Genomic DNA, 14,201 nt, shown 5'->3' with positions numbered 1-14,201 from the left:
TTTATTCCAAATTTTGCACTATCGCATCGCATTTAAAAGTTTTGTCACTGCATCCTCTTTGATTACCGCAATCATTTGACATTGATAAATTTAGTAAGTCACCGCAGGCTGTCTCTTTGCCAATTATGATTTCAATCATGAAACACATGTTTCTATTTTTTCATATATATAGAATCAACTTAATCTTAGAAAAGTCACCTCATGAAATATTTCTAGAAGTTAGAGGTTTGCTAGCTTTCTTTTAAACTCTCTTTACGTAGCTTCCTAAGAACATCGCATGACTTCATTCAATCTTTTGGCAATGGGGACATTGCCGCATTTTAAATTTGGGGGTGAGGTATTTATTTTTCGACCTTGCTATCTTTAGCTATATTTAGCTTTATGAAAAAAAAAAATCTAAGAATAACATCTCCACTGTCAACGCAATGGGGAAACCCATGTTGATAAGAGTTAAGTTGTGAAGGGCACTTACCCATAGTTGGATGTCCGCATGACACACATAGAGGTAAGCCAAAACGAAAGTAAGTCGCCAGGATCAACGCATAAATAAATGACCGCAACTCTGCTACCAAGAAGGTATGAGTTTAGTCTGAGAAAGAGCACCTTGCTTGTAGTTGGATGTTTGCATGACACACGTGGGGGCAAGCCAAAACGAAAGTGAGGCACTTGGATCAGCGCAATGTCAGAAAAAATAACCATGTCAAAAATATGCAAGGATAAAAATTCATTTAATACCCCTATGAAAAAGTTTTTGTGAAATAAATCATGCGATGTCTTGGAAGTTAGTAAAGTTCTTTTGAAGGTTAAACTTGCAGTCCCTAGGTCTTAGAAATATTTTAAGAAGAGACTTGAATAAGACTTTAGAAAATTTTGGTGTATAAGATTTGAAGGAAGTATCCTTGAGAAACTCTTGCAATCTTACTTAGTTCGTTGCAATGAAAGTAAGGGATGATAAAGAAAAAGTTAATGAAGATGGAGTCAAAGGAAATAAAGAGATGCATTGATTACAAAATGTATTAATGTCTTAAGCCAAAATTTAATACAATACAAAAATAAGAAGAGAGATCGAGGGCTAGATGTAGGAAATCTCTTGCTTCAATTAGATGTATGTCAAGGCTGATGGTGGTTCCATGGATGGGCGGTGAAGTAGTCTCTCTCGAGCTCTATCTCCGGCAAAGCTCCGGTCGTCATTCGGAATGGGTTAAAGGAATGAAGAACTCTCAAAGAATGTCTTCTCACGCTCTCATTTGTGATTACAAGGATATGCCTTAAGGAAGAAGCTCGGATACCTTGAATTGGGGCTTTATGGCTCTATTTATAGAGCTCAAACGCCGACAACATTGGTGGTCCCATTCTGAATCACTACCACTTTCAGCGCGGTAGGTGAAATGTCAACATCATCTTTCTGATACTCCCAAGGTATGCGTTCATGCTCATTTTTTCCGAAGTACCATCGCATTCCACCAACCTTGCGAACACCCTTCTATCATGGTTATTACTTTGTAGCCGCAACATCCATGTGATGAACGCATGCGATCAACTTTGCGATGGTCTGGGATTCACCGCATGCGATTGATTCCTGCGACAGCTACAAAATAGACATTTTGATGAAGAATAATGCATAATATTGGGTTAGCAGAGATTTCCTGTGCTGATCGACGCAAGCTCACTTTTCACACGAATTCTTAGTATTATCACCGCATATTCTACTTGTGAGCCCTCACAATTCTAAATAAAAGGCTACAATAACTTGTATTTGTACTAGCTATCATCATCCTAGTGACATGAAAGTCTTTGTCATGAACGACATTATATAATGAGACTAAACATTTCGTGGTTCGGTCTTATACAAACTCCTTTGTATAAAACACCCCCGCTCGCATGTCTCCACATGAATGATCGAGATCAAACCATCTGTAGCACTTTACAACACTTGTAACATCTACTAAGCGGGTTGTATCCGTAGTGTCTCCAAGATAAGGTTTCCCTCCTTTATCCATATACTACAGACCATTTAGGTTATCACTTAAGGCATGATCCACTTGTATGTCTCCACATACATGATTAAGTTACAACGATAACCAGAGATCTTAGTTTATTGGTTTGTGGTTAATGCAACTAAAATATCTCATATTTCGTAGACAGCAGTGAAGAAAATATCTCATATTATTACATCACAAATGTTTGTTCATACAGGTGTTTACAAACTACAAAACTCTACGAGATTTAGGGCATCAACCCCAACAGTATGCACATATAAGATTTATTTACTTATAACGTGCATCACATGCATAAATAATTAAACACATACTGATATGGTTTTTGTTTTGGTATAAACAAGCAAACAAAAGCCTAATTATTACAAAACAGTAAGAAACAGCTTCAAACCGCTTCCGAACCGCTCGGACTACATCAAATTGAACCCAATCATCGTGAACCGGACCAGAATCGCTTGAACCGAACCAGTCAAAAACCATTTAAGGTCGAACCGGACAAGATCTAAAGAAAACCAGTCGAATTGGCTGCTCTCGCTAGCTCTCTCTAGTTCTGGTGTCGCTCGATTCAATCTCTCGTTACTCTAGTAACAAACGGTTCATCTCTCGCTAGCTCCATTGAAATCTCGCTCCATCTCGATCTCTCACCCAAAATCGATTAAAAAATCTCGCTTTAAACTCGATCTCTCACTCCATGCTTGAAATCTCGCTCGAACTCGATCTCTCGCTCAAAATTCCATTAGAATCTCGCTCGAACTAGAAATCTCGCTCAAACTCGATTCAAAATCTCATTTGAACTTGAAATCTCGCTAAAAAAATTCCATCAGAATCTCACTTGAAACGAAATCTCGCTTGAAAAAATCTCACTTTTACTTGTAAAGGAAATCTCACTCCAAGCTTGAACAACGAGATTTGAGCAGATGCTGAAGAACTGGTTCCTGCTGCTCGACCTTTTTCACTTGTTTCTTAAATTACAACTTAATTTCAACTCTATTGAATCCAAATAAATTACAGACTCTTGAGCACACATATAAGCTCATCAATCAAAGAGAAATTAAATGGCAAAACTCAAAAAACCATATCAGTGCACCATTTTCATATATCTCATGAAACACCACCCACCAAGTCAAAATTAAACCAAACTGAATGCTTAAATGATGCTCTTATACCAATTGTAGGAGTATATCAACATGCAACGGAAACAACAAGAATCAATACGCATTCTAATTCATTAATTTTGGCTATAACTAAAGCATGCTCATACAATAATAAGAGGGTTTCATGTCATTCCTTTGTAGAACCTCTTGAATCTCGATTCTCAGCTGCAAAACTTCTCCAAATCTCGTTGTGAACCACCTCAAGATCTTCCCCACTATTCTCTTGGAGCTTTAGATTAAGTTGTGGGACTTAAGATAAGCTTGAATGAAGGGAACTTAGAGAAGAACTCACTGCTGATGACGGGAAATTAGATGTCAAATTACTCAACAACTAAAATTCTGTGGGTGCAATATGCGATGCATGTTTTGAAGATATGCGTTGATTGTCATGCGTCGATGGTCATGCGTTGGAATGACTATGCATTAACAAATGTATGCGATGACCATGCGTCCTGTCACAAGTTTTCTTGCGCTCACGCCAAGTATAATGTGAACACAAGTTTCTCGGGTGATCCGAGGTCGAACTTAGGGACTTGTAGCAAGATGTATACGGTAATGTGCATGAGGCGGTTTGAATAAAAGAATGATGGAGGGGTTTCTACACTAACACTACCCCTACTCCTAGCTAACAAACAACGCAATGAGAATATGAAAGAGATGTAGATAGACGACAACTATTGACATGAAACAAATGAATGGGAAAATAGATAAAATGTGGAGGTGTCTTCATTGCAATACTTAAGAGTGACTGCAAGGGCAACCTTAGTCAACGCAAGCCGTGCAATCATGCTACACACACTTGAGCTTAACTCTAGGACGTATGTGGTGTATCTGCGATATTGCCGGGAAGCCTATGCCTACCTAAACCTCCATAACCTGCTCACGTGCTCTCGCTGCATGAGCGTGCTAGCCGCATACCACCGTATCCTACTTCCTGGACGCATGCAATATCCTATCCATAGGGTGCATACACTGTGTGATAGCAAACGGAGCTTATCTCTAAGTTCCCCATTCTTGCCTATGCATTCTAATCCGCTCTCTCGAGTCTTAGATTTGGATTTTAGACTACTCTCTCAAGTATGCTTAAATGATGAATGATGCGTTCATAGGACAAGGTAACCGCATGAACTTTGCTGACATAAGATTATTCCTATCTCTAGCGAACAATGCTTACATTGCTTTATGCGATCAACCACTTACCCTCCCGGGTAGTCAGTTGTTGTTGACTTTACTCATAGACAAGCGTCGCATTCGCCTATATACAGGCATTGCTACAGCTTCACACTAAGCAAATAAGGTTTACTCACACACTCACGCAACGCACACCTCTCAGTGGTTTGTTACATGCTTCATATCCCTAATCCACATGACTAAGTATGTAATACTCTTGCAATCTCACTAAGTGATGTAATAAAAGTTAAAGATGCTAGTAAAGAAGATGGAGATGGAATTGAAGGAAACATAGAAATGTATCGAACACAAAATGTATTAATTCCTTAATCACAAAATGTAATACAATACAATATAAGAAAATAAGGGGAAATGAAATGACCGGCTTGAAGCAAAGTCTTGCTTCCAGCGAATGTGCGTCAAGGCTGCCGATGGTGCCATGGAAGGGCAGTAGAGCTGACTATCTCAAGATCTAACTCCGGTTGAAGGCTCCGATCATCACTCGGAATGGATGAAGGAGGTGAAGAACTCTCAAGCGTCTTTTCACGCATTTGTCTGGATCACAAGGATCCGCCCTAGGCGAACCTCAAGCGAAAACCTTGGATACTTGAAATTCTGCTCATCGGCTTCTTTATATAGAGCTAGATCGTCGACAACATTAATGGACTACTCTGATTTTGACATTCGCGGCGCGTTTAGTTCTTTCTGAATCTCTGCTGCTAACGGCGTGGTAGGTGAGATGTCAACATCATCTTTTGATTTCCCCAAGGTAGATGCGTTAATGCGTTCATTCCACCAACCTTGCGTTGATCCCATTAGTATGCATTATCGTGTAGCCGCAATCATTCAGTGACCGCATTCAATTAATACCGCAACTCTACACGATGACCGCAATCGCTTGACGCGCGCAACTCCCATGCAATGGACGCATATGGCTGATTACCGTAACATCCATGCGTTGATCGAATGCGTTCGCCTTTGTGATGGAGACTTTCTCTGCATGCAGTCGTCTATGCGGTAGTCCGGGTTCCACGTTTGTGTCCACTTCCTTCGTTAGCTACAAAAATAGACAATTGAACACATAATAACGGGTTAGCTGAGATTCTTAATGCTGAAGGCTGCAAGCTCAATTTCTTATGAATTCCAAACATAATTGCCGTATATTTTGCTTAACATCCGTCATAATTCTAAGTAAAAGGCCTAAGATGACATGCATTTCTGCCTGTCATCAACTGCACCATCCATTTGAAGAACACTTTCTTCAACACGAAATTTTCAGCAAAAACTCAATTGATGCATGCCTCAATTCCACATCAATCTTCTCTGTTTATTGCAGGTAAAGAAGAAGGTTGCATGAGGTACAGCTCATGCTTGGAGATTTGAAGTAAAACTTAAGTCGGTTTAGTGTGAGCTAGTTGAAGGTGTTAATGGAAAAAGACATAATTCCATTTTGTGTTTTCAAACTTTTATTTTACAAAATGATTTCAAAAATCAATTTGATTTCAAAATTGAAAATATTATTAATTTTACAAAATTAATTTCACAAATTAATTTTCTAATAAATATTAATTAATTAATTAAAAATTTTAATTAATTATAATTAATTTAATATCTAATATTAAATTAATTTTACATAAATTCCACCTTCATGAATTTAATATTTAAATCATATTTAAATATTAATTCTCCAATTCTATTTAATTCCAAAATTAAACATGTAATTATATCACATATAATTACTAATTTCCTTAATTCTAATTTGAACGTTTCAAATTAACTTATCACGCTACTCTAAAGCTAATCCATTTATAAACTAGTAGGTGGACCTCACGGACCTACAAATCATGGGCTCCAACGATCCGAGATTAATTGGCTAAACTTTTTACATCGAGTTAACCCCCATTTCTTAACTAATGGGTCACTCCACTAAAGCCCATAGTTGCAGTCCCCTCACTGTAGATACATTATGTCCACTCGATATAACCATGATTAGTAAGTTAACCCTTCACAGGTTGTTCGTAATAACAGTTGGGTTAAATATTTGTTTTACCCCCGAGATTACCTCTTGTTCCTTAAGTCCGACTAATCTTCTAATTGATTTATGATCCAATCAACAAAAAGAGTCCCTCTCGAGCCAATGAGAAGGTGGGGCCCCTTGTTCAAGACTCGAAGTTAGCACTTAAGGGAACAACTTCTCTACTAACCCTAAAAGCGGTTAGGAGAGAATTCCATCTTGCACCCTATGTGCCCAGCTATCTATCCGGTCTTACCTCTGAAATGGAGGTTTATTGAGCTGGCGCTGTTGAGCCAACCCTCACCTATGCAAATCTAAGGATAATCCCGAATAAATAGGAGTTCATAGTTAGCTCAAGATTAAGGTCAAGTTACCTAGGTCATCGCTTTGAAATAGTCAGTCTTAAATAGTAAACAACGTTATAAAGTAAGAGTGACTAATTTAGTGGTCCGATCTTGTAAAAAACCATTGCACAGGATACCTCCACTTCTAATGTCATAACATGTATGAATTAGGATCACATTGTCTGTAGCACTTTACAACTCCTTGTAACAACTACAGAGTGGGCCGTATCTAATAGTGTTACCAGAATAAGACACCCAACTTTATTCATATACTACAGATCATTTTGACTATTTATTTGAACCTGATCCACTTTTATGTCTCCACATAAAGTTCAGATACTCATGTATAGTCATGAGTCTTTTAGTTTATTGGATTCTAATAAGCAATACATATTTTCAATAATAACTTATTGAATTTTCAGAATAAGTTTTATTGTTCACAAACCATGAGTTTTAGGATATAAAAACCAATATGGCCAGTTTGTGCTTCTGCAATACCTCCACCAACTGCTTCTCTTGTTCTTCAGTCAGGTCCCTTGAAATTGTGATAGTTAAGGTCTCAACCTCCCCCAAATAAGCGTACTTCAGGTTCTCAAAATATTCATCATCAGAATGTCAGGGCATACCTACCGGCTTTGTCATAGACAAGGTGGCAAGCTCTCCAAGCGGGATCAACTCTCCTGAGTCATCCTCATCGTTATCATAGACGTCCCATATAACCTCCTGCTTAAGAGAGTCAAACACATCAATCTAGCACAAAGAATATACTTGCCCCATGGTGGAAGTTTTCATGGCATCAAAAATATTAAATTTAACAAACTCACCATCAAACTCCACATACAAAGTGCCCTCATCCACATCTATCTTAATCTTGGTTGTCTTTATAAAAGGTCAGCCAAGTAAGATGGATGCAAATGAGATAGATGTGGGCTGCTCCATTTTAAGAACATAGAAATCAGTAGGAAAAATTAATTAATTGACCTGAACTAGGACATCCTCTATGACTCCTAATGGGTGTATAAAAGACCTATAAGCTAATTGAATGACAACTCCAGTTTCAGTTAGGTCCTTTAATTTTAATTCTTGATAAATTGAATAAGGAATGACATTCATTAATGCACCCAGATCTAGCATGACCCTATCAATTTTCTTATTACCTATAATGTAAGGGAGTGAAAAAATACATGGATTCTTTTAGTTTTCTGGCAAGTTTTTATGAAGGATCGCAAACACAAATTGACTTACCACCATTTTTCAAGAATTTGGAATATTTGGGAATTTGCTTGATTGCATCGAGAAAATGAATGTTTATCTCCACCCTTCTAAACATCTCCGAAAGCTCCTTGTCCTTATCTACAACTGGTTCCTTTGGCCTTGCAAGCTTGGACGGAAAAGGTGTTTTAGGCACATACACATCTAAAGAAGGATAGAGGTGAGAAGATACTTCCTGTTTATTTTGTGGTGGCAAAACGGTTTGATCTGAAGAAGAAATTCCTAGATTCTCCAATTATGGCTCTTGCACTGACTCAACATGTGGCTCCTCTCCTTACCACTCCTCAATGTTATTGCACTAACATTTTCTCTAAGAATTGACTCAGACTGGGACGGGAATTTGCCAGACTGTCTTTCCAATTTGCTCATATAGGTGGCTAGCTGTGAGACTTGGGTCCCCAAAGTTTCAATGGCTTTCTTTATATCTTGCTAAAAATTATGTGTATCCTGTTGAAATTTAAAAGAGTTGTCAGTAAGACTTTTAACAACGTCTTCTAAGGACATACCTGAACTAGACGAAGCTCCATGTAAGGCTGAGCCTGCTCATTCCACCCTCCCCATTAGAAGTTTAGGTGGTCTCTCCACCCAAGATTGTAGGTTTGACTAAATGGGTCCACCTTCAATTTTGCCCATTGTAATTGTCTCCTCCAATGGAATTTACCTCAGGAATTTCTCTTTTCGGAGCACTTGGGGAAATGTCAATTGAATGGCCAGTCCCTACTTGGCAAATAGAAGCGAGCTATACAATCTCCACCTTCACCAACTGCTTAACAACAGAAACTAAGTCAGATATTTCTTTCTTAAACTCACTTACCTCATTGGCGAATTTGACACTAACTGCAGCTCTGGTTCCAAATATTTGCGAATTTTTAGCCATGGTAGCTATTAGGTTCATGGCTAGTCGGGGTTTTATTGACTAAGGATCCTCCTGCAGCTGCATCTATTCGGCTTTTATCGGTCTGCATCAGTCCCTTGTAAAAGTATTGGATCAAAAGTTGGTTTGAGATTTGATGATGGGGGAACTTGGCACAGGTCTTTTTGAATCGTTCCCAATACTCATGAAGGGTCTCCTCATTGAACTGCATGATGCTATAGATTTCCTTTCTGACATTAGCAGCTTGAGATGCTGGAAAAAACTTCTGCAATAACTGCCTCTACAACTCCTCCCAGGATTTGATGCTTCCTGGTGGAAGAATGTAGAGCCACTCCTTGGCATCTCCCTTCAATGAAAAGAGGAATGCTCTCATGTTAAGACCACATTAGGTCTCATCCCATTGGACACCACATAGAATTCCTTCTAGTGTTTATGCAGATCCTCGCCCTGTAGACCAGAAAATGCAGAAAGTAAGTAAATTAAGCTAGATCTATGCTTAAATTTACCTGTCATTTCAGGATAGACAATGCACAAGAGCTGTTGAGTGAAGTTAGGCGTTGCAAGCTCCTTGAGGATCTTTTCTCATTCAGCCATTACTGGAAAATCTTTAAGAATGCCTTCTTCTCCTGATGTGTCTTCAACACGGATCTCTCCATCAAGCATAGCTTGCTGTCTCCTTTCTCTTCTGATTCTCCGCTCCTCCCTGGAAATCTCTGCGAAATACAATTATCTAACACCTTTGGGAGTGTGGGTCATGCACTAAAATGGAAAATTGATTAGCAAGGACAAACAATACAAGTTTCAAAAATCAAGGATTTCGTTTGGCTCCCTGACAATGGCGCCAATTTGACCGGTCAACGGATTCACCATCGTTCGTAAACCCATGCCGAATGCAAATAAAAATTTGTATGCTCTGAACTAACCCCTTATACTAATTAGTAGTACAAGTAGTAAGTCCGAGGTCAATCCACAGAGAGCCGAATATGAATTCTTCAAGGATTGGAACTTGTAGGAAGTAACCAAAAAAGGGGGGATTTTATTATGAGAAATTCTGAAATAAAATTACTAAAAAACAAAAGTGTGCAAGTAAACGAATGTGATAATTTATCAATCGAATAAATACTTAGCTTGGGTAATTTTAGTTTAGTTCATTCCTCATCAATTCTATCACAGACTGCTCTAAATATGTGTGGGAATATCCAAATTATAACTTAGCCTACTCAATTAGAATCCTAACCAGTAGTCCATAAAATGAAGTTAATTAATAGAAAAGTGAGGATCCTCAACCAATCAACAGTCAACAGACATTAAGATTTAGGGCAAAGCTAAGCTAATTAATTGATTTTCATCGTCTAACCAATTAATTGAACGAGATTTATCTAAGTTCGAAAGTAAATACTTACTAATTGGAATCCCAAATTAACACAACAAACCAATTTAACTCTTGCTTCTAGGTGACGACTACCTAACGATTACAAATTAGGGTCAATCAAAGTAATCAATTAAACATGCACAACTAATTTATTAGATTATCCCATCCACAAAAATTAAAGAATAAGCTCAAGATAAATACTCATATATTCATAATAAAAACTCATAGAATTACAATACGAGTCTCAAGAATTGAATTGGAACCTAGCTAAACTAACAAACCCAAGCTAAGTTCTTACCTTTTAGCCTCTGATCATGCTTGAATTCATTACAATTGGCATAGGGGAAGACTTTTTACAAAATTTTGGTGTAAAAAGGAAGCTAAAAATATGTTGGATAGAGCATCGGTATTCAAGAATCAGTGTACTGGGGGATGATGTTGATGATGATGATTTTGGCTGACCTAAAATTACTCTTTTATAAAATTGTCGTAGCGTCGCAATGCTAGGAAGAGCGTTGCAACATTGCAATGCATAATGGCCGAGCATCAGGCATACGTTGCAGCACTAGCATGATGCTGTGTTGCGTGCACGTTGGGGCTATGTGTCCATCAAACCATGTAGTGTTGCAACGCTCACCAAGGGTGTTGTAACGCTACCTATTCTAATCTTAGAGCGTTGGGGAATGCTATGACAGTGGCATTGGGGCATCTCCGGAGCGTTGCAACGCTGGCCTGTACTTGAGCATTCTGCCTTCTAGCATTGAGCTAGCATTGAACTTAAGCTTATTGGGAGCGTTGCAACGCTTAGCAGGGCAGCGATCTTCACTCCTTCGTCATTTAATCAATTTAGCTTGTAACTTCGTCATTTTAGCCCTTTTGTCCTAAATGATTGATCCAACTACTTATACAATTGAATCCTACAAAATGATCAATTTAACCAAATTAAGTAGCTAAACAACCTTAAGCAAAAGAAGATAGCACATTTCCAGTGCTATCACTCTCGCCTAAAGCTTATGCCTGGTAAGTTGCGTTCTAGTTGGTTGGACCCATTTGAGGTTATTGATACCTTTTCCCGTGGTGCAGTTCAAATCAAACGCTTGAAAACAAGGAAAGACTTCAAAGTGAATGGGTACCACATAAAGGTCTTTAATGAAGGGGAAATTGACCCATATTCTTCAGCTATGGGTCCGATGATCCCCTCATATACTTGAGTCGTGTTTTTCAACTATCGAGCAACCAACATTAAGTATTTGCACTTTCTAGAATCAACTAGACTTTAAATTTACTACTTTCTTTGATTTTCGGTTTTGTTTTCATTTTAGGATCTGATTGGTTGAGAGATTTATTTGATTTTCTAGTAGTTGAACTCGCGTATTTCAGGATGTTTGGCATGCTCAACCTTTGCTCGCTCCCAAGTTTAGGGAAGTTCTCTGTTTCCCTCCCTTTCCTTTGTCCCCGCGCTTCTATTTTGTTCTTTTATACATTGGAGACCATGCATGGTTCATAAGTTGGGGGTAGTTAGGTTTCGCATGCCTTCTTGATGGTTTTGTTGATGTTTATATCTGATTTGATCTGGATAGCCCTTAAGCAGCTGAGCTCGAGCTTTATGTGAAATTGCTTGTATTTCTTGTTTCATGCTATGATTGTTGATGATGCACTCATTAGGGTCTTACATGTTTGATATGATGTAGGAAGAAACCAAGCATGATTTTTGGGCCTTTTAAATTTTTTCTTCTATCTTTCATGCACAGTCGAGTTTTTTGCTTACATGTCTTAGATCTTTTACATGCTTAGAGTAGTGTTATAAGTCTTAAATGTTGTTGTCACTCCGAAAGGCCATAGCAAGAGAATTAAACCCTCCTAGACATCGATTTAGTAATGCGTGCCAAGAATTTAACCAACCAATTTTTCCTCTTATAAAAAATAGCAAAAGAAGAAAAACAAAAGAAAGAGTTTATAAGAGAGGTTTACTCTACTTTCTTAGAGCATGATCAACCTGGGACTACTATGACACTTGTAGTTTCCTTCTAAGAGAGAAATGAATAACTTAGGCACCTTTGAAGGAATTTAGCCCGTATTTGGATGTCATTCTCATAACCTGGGCTGGCAAGCCAAAACAAAAGAAATCTTTCTAAATTAGGTTTCCTCTCCCTTGCTAAAAAAGGAAAGAGAAAAAATATGAAAAAAAGATAAGGAATAAAGGAACTGAGGTTGGTTTTTCCCTTATTGCATGTTATTGCCCCTTTGAGATTAGGGCATTTAATTTTTGACCTATTCGAGCTAGAGTAGGGGAAAATGATTGAGAGCTCTATAAATCTCTACTGGGTTTTGTTTAGCTATAAGTAGAAGGGCTTTGAACTTATTTATGCATGATATGATTTGAAGAAACCTTCTTAAATTGCCTAATTTGATTGCTTGTGTTTGGATGACATTATGGATTGCATGCATGATCTTGATAGATTATTAAAACCTGAGTAACGAGCCATGTAATTAAGCGAGCCTATCAGTGTATCATTGATTATATTCTCTACTGTGTCCAGGGATGATCAAGAGTTAAGTTGGGGGTGGTTTGATAGCTCTCTAAAAGTACCATATTAATCCATGCTCATTCCTTGGTTTTATCATTTAAATTATTGGTTTTGTAGGTTGTGAATAGTTAGAAGGTAGACCGGGCCATTTAAATCGAAAAGAGGCTTAAATCATCCTAACTAAGCTCCGGAAGCATCCACCGATCAATGAGGCAAAGAATTGAAGTTGGAGCCCTGTCAAGTGCCATTGCGCTGCCCCTGGCGCTCAAAGGAAGGAACAAGGTTAAATGGAGCGCAACTATGCTTGCTTAACATTCTTATACTGTGTCTGAAGACAGCAGCTACTCATAAGGGAGCGCCACTACGCTACCCTGAAGTGTTGCAGCACTCTCCTTAGTGATGCGACACTCTCCTAACTTTTATTCATATAGCTCGATTTCACAATATTTTCCAGCCACCCTGAGCTCTATGCCTTCATGCTTCTAGAATTTCTCCTCCTCTCTTAGTTATTTTTATTTCTCGTATATTTTGGATTGTAATAGAAAATTCCACATGCTGATGAACGACTAAGCTAACCCTTCAACTTGGGGATGAGATTTGTTTACTTTCTTTGAGGTTTTGAATGTATTGTTGAACTATTATTTGTGGATTCTACTGAATTTTGCATTATTTTAAATAGATTAACGATGAATGAGTTTACGCCTCTTATATTGTTAATCTTGTTTGCTATAGTTCACATGCCTTGCATAAAATGAGCTTAATGGCACCTTTGGCTAGAGATTTTCCACTTGAGCCTAGACTTGTAGTTTGAATATCTCCAACCATTGAAATTCGTTAGATAATCGAATGTGTAAACTTAGCTATCTAGTTTTCTATTCGACTCGATGAAATTTCCTATGTTCTTAATATGTATCGTAGTAGTTTCTAAGGGGTCTAAATTCCAAGGTAACTAATGTGGTTTAGCTAGATTAATGAACTTCATCAACCACGGCTAGATGCATATAGGGTTCACAGGAATTTTATTGAGTATCCACAAGTAATGGTTCAAATGCTTAGCACCAATGATAAGAAGTAATTAATTTTACCTATCCCCAAGTTGAATTTTCCATATTAATTTTCACAAAGCTACTTTCTCTTTTTAAATTCTTGCACCTTTACATTTATTCTTTTAAGATTCACAGAATTGATCATAACCTCCCCCCCACCAGAATTCATAAATTGGTTAGGTTCGTTCTTGATTCCCTAAGGAGATGACCTGCTCCTGCTAGCTATAAGCTCGTAAGCGCTTGTCTCTTTTGGGCTCCCATCTCTAAGGGATAAAAATGGTTCAAGCGCTTGTCCCGATAGGCCTACAAATAATATTAGATGAAAAAGAGGGGCGATAACCCATACCTTGTTTTTTTGGAACAGGGACCTCCGACTGCAAATCCTCCATCTTCTTGGTTTTCTCTACAAGCGCTTGTCTCTTTTGGGCTC

This window comes from Benincasa hispida, chromosome 8, assembly GCF_027475165.1.
Source record: "Benincasa hispida cultivar pf3 chromosome 8, pf3_genome.v1.1, whole genome shotgun sequence".
NCBI classification, from domain to species: domain Eukaryota; kingdom Viridiplantae; phylum Streptophyta; class Magnoliopsida; order Cucurbitales; family Cucurbitaceae; genus Benincasa; species Benincasa hispida.
Note: the sequence above shows the minus strand (reverse complement) of the source record.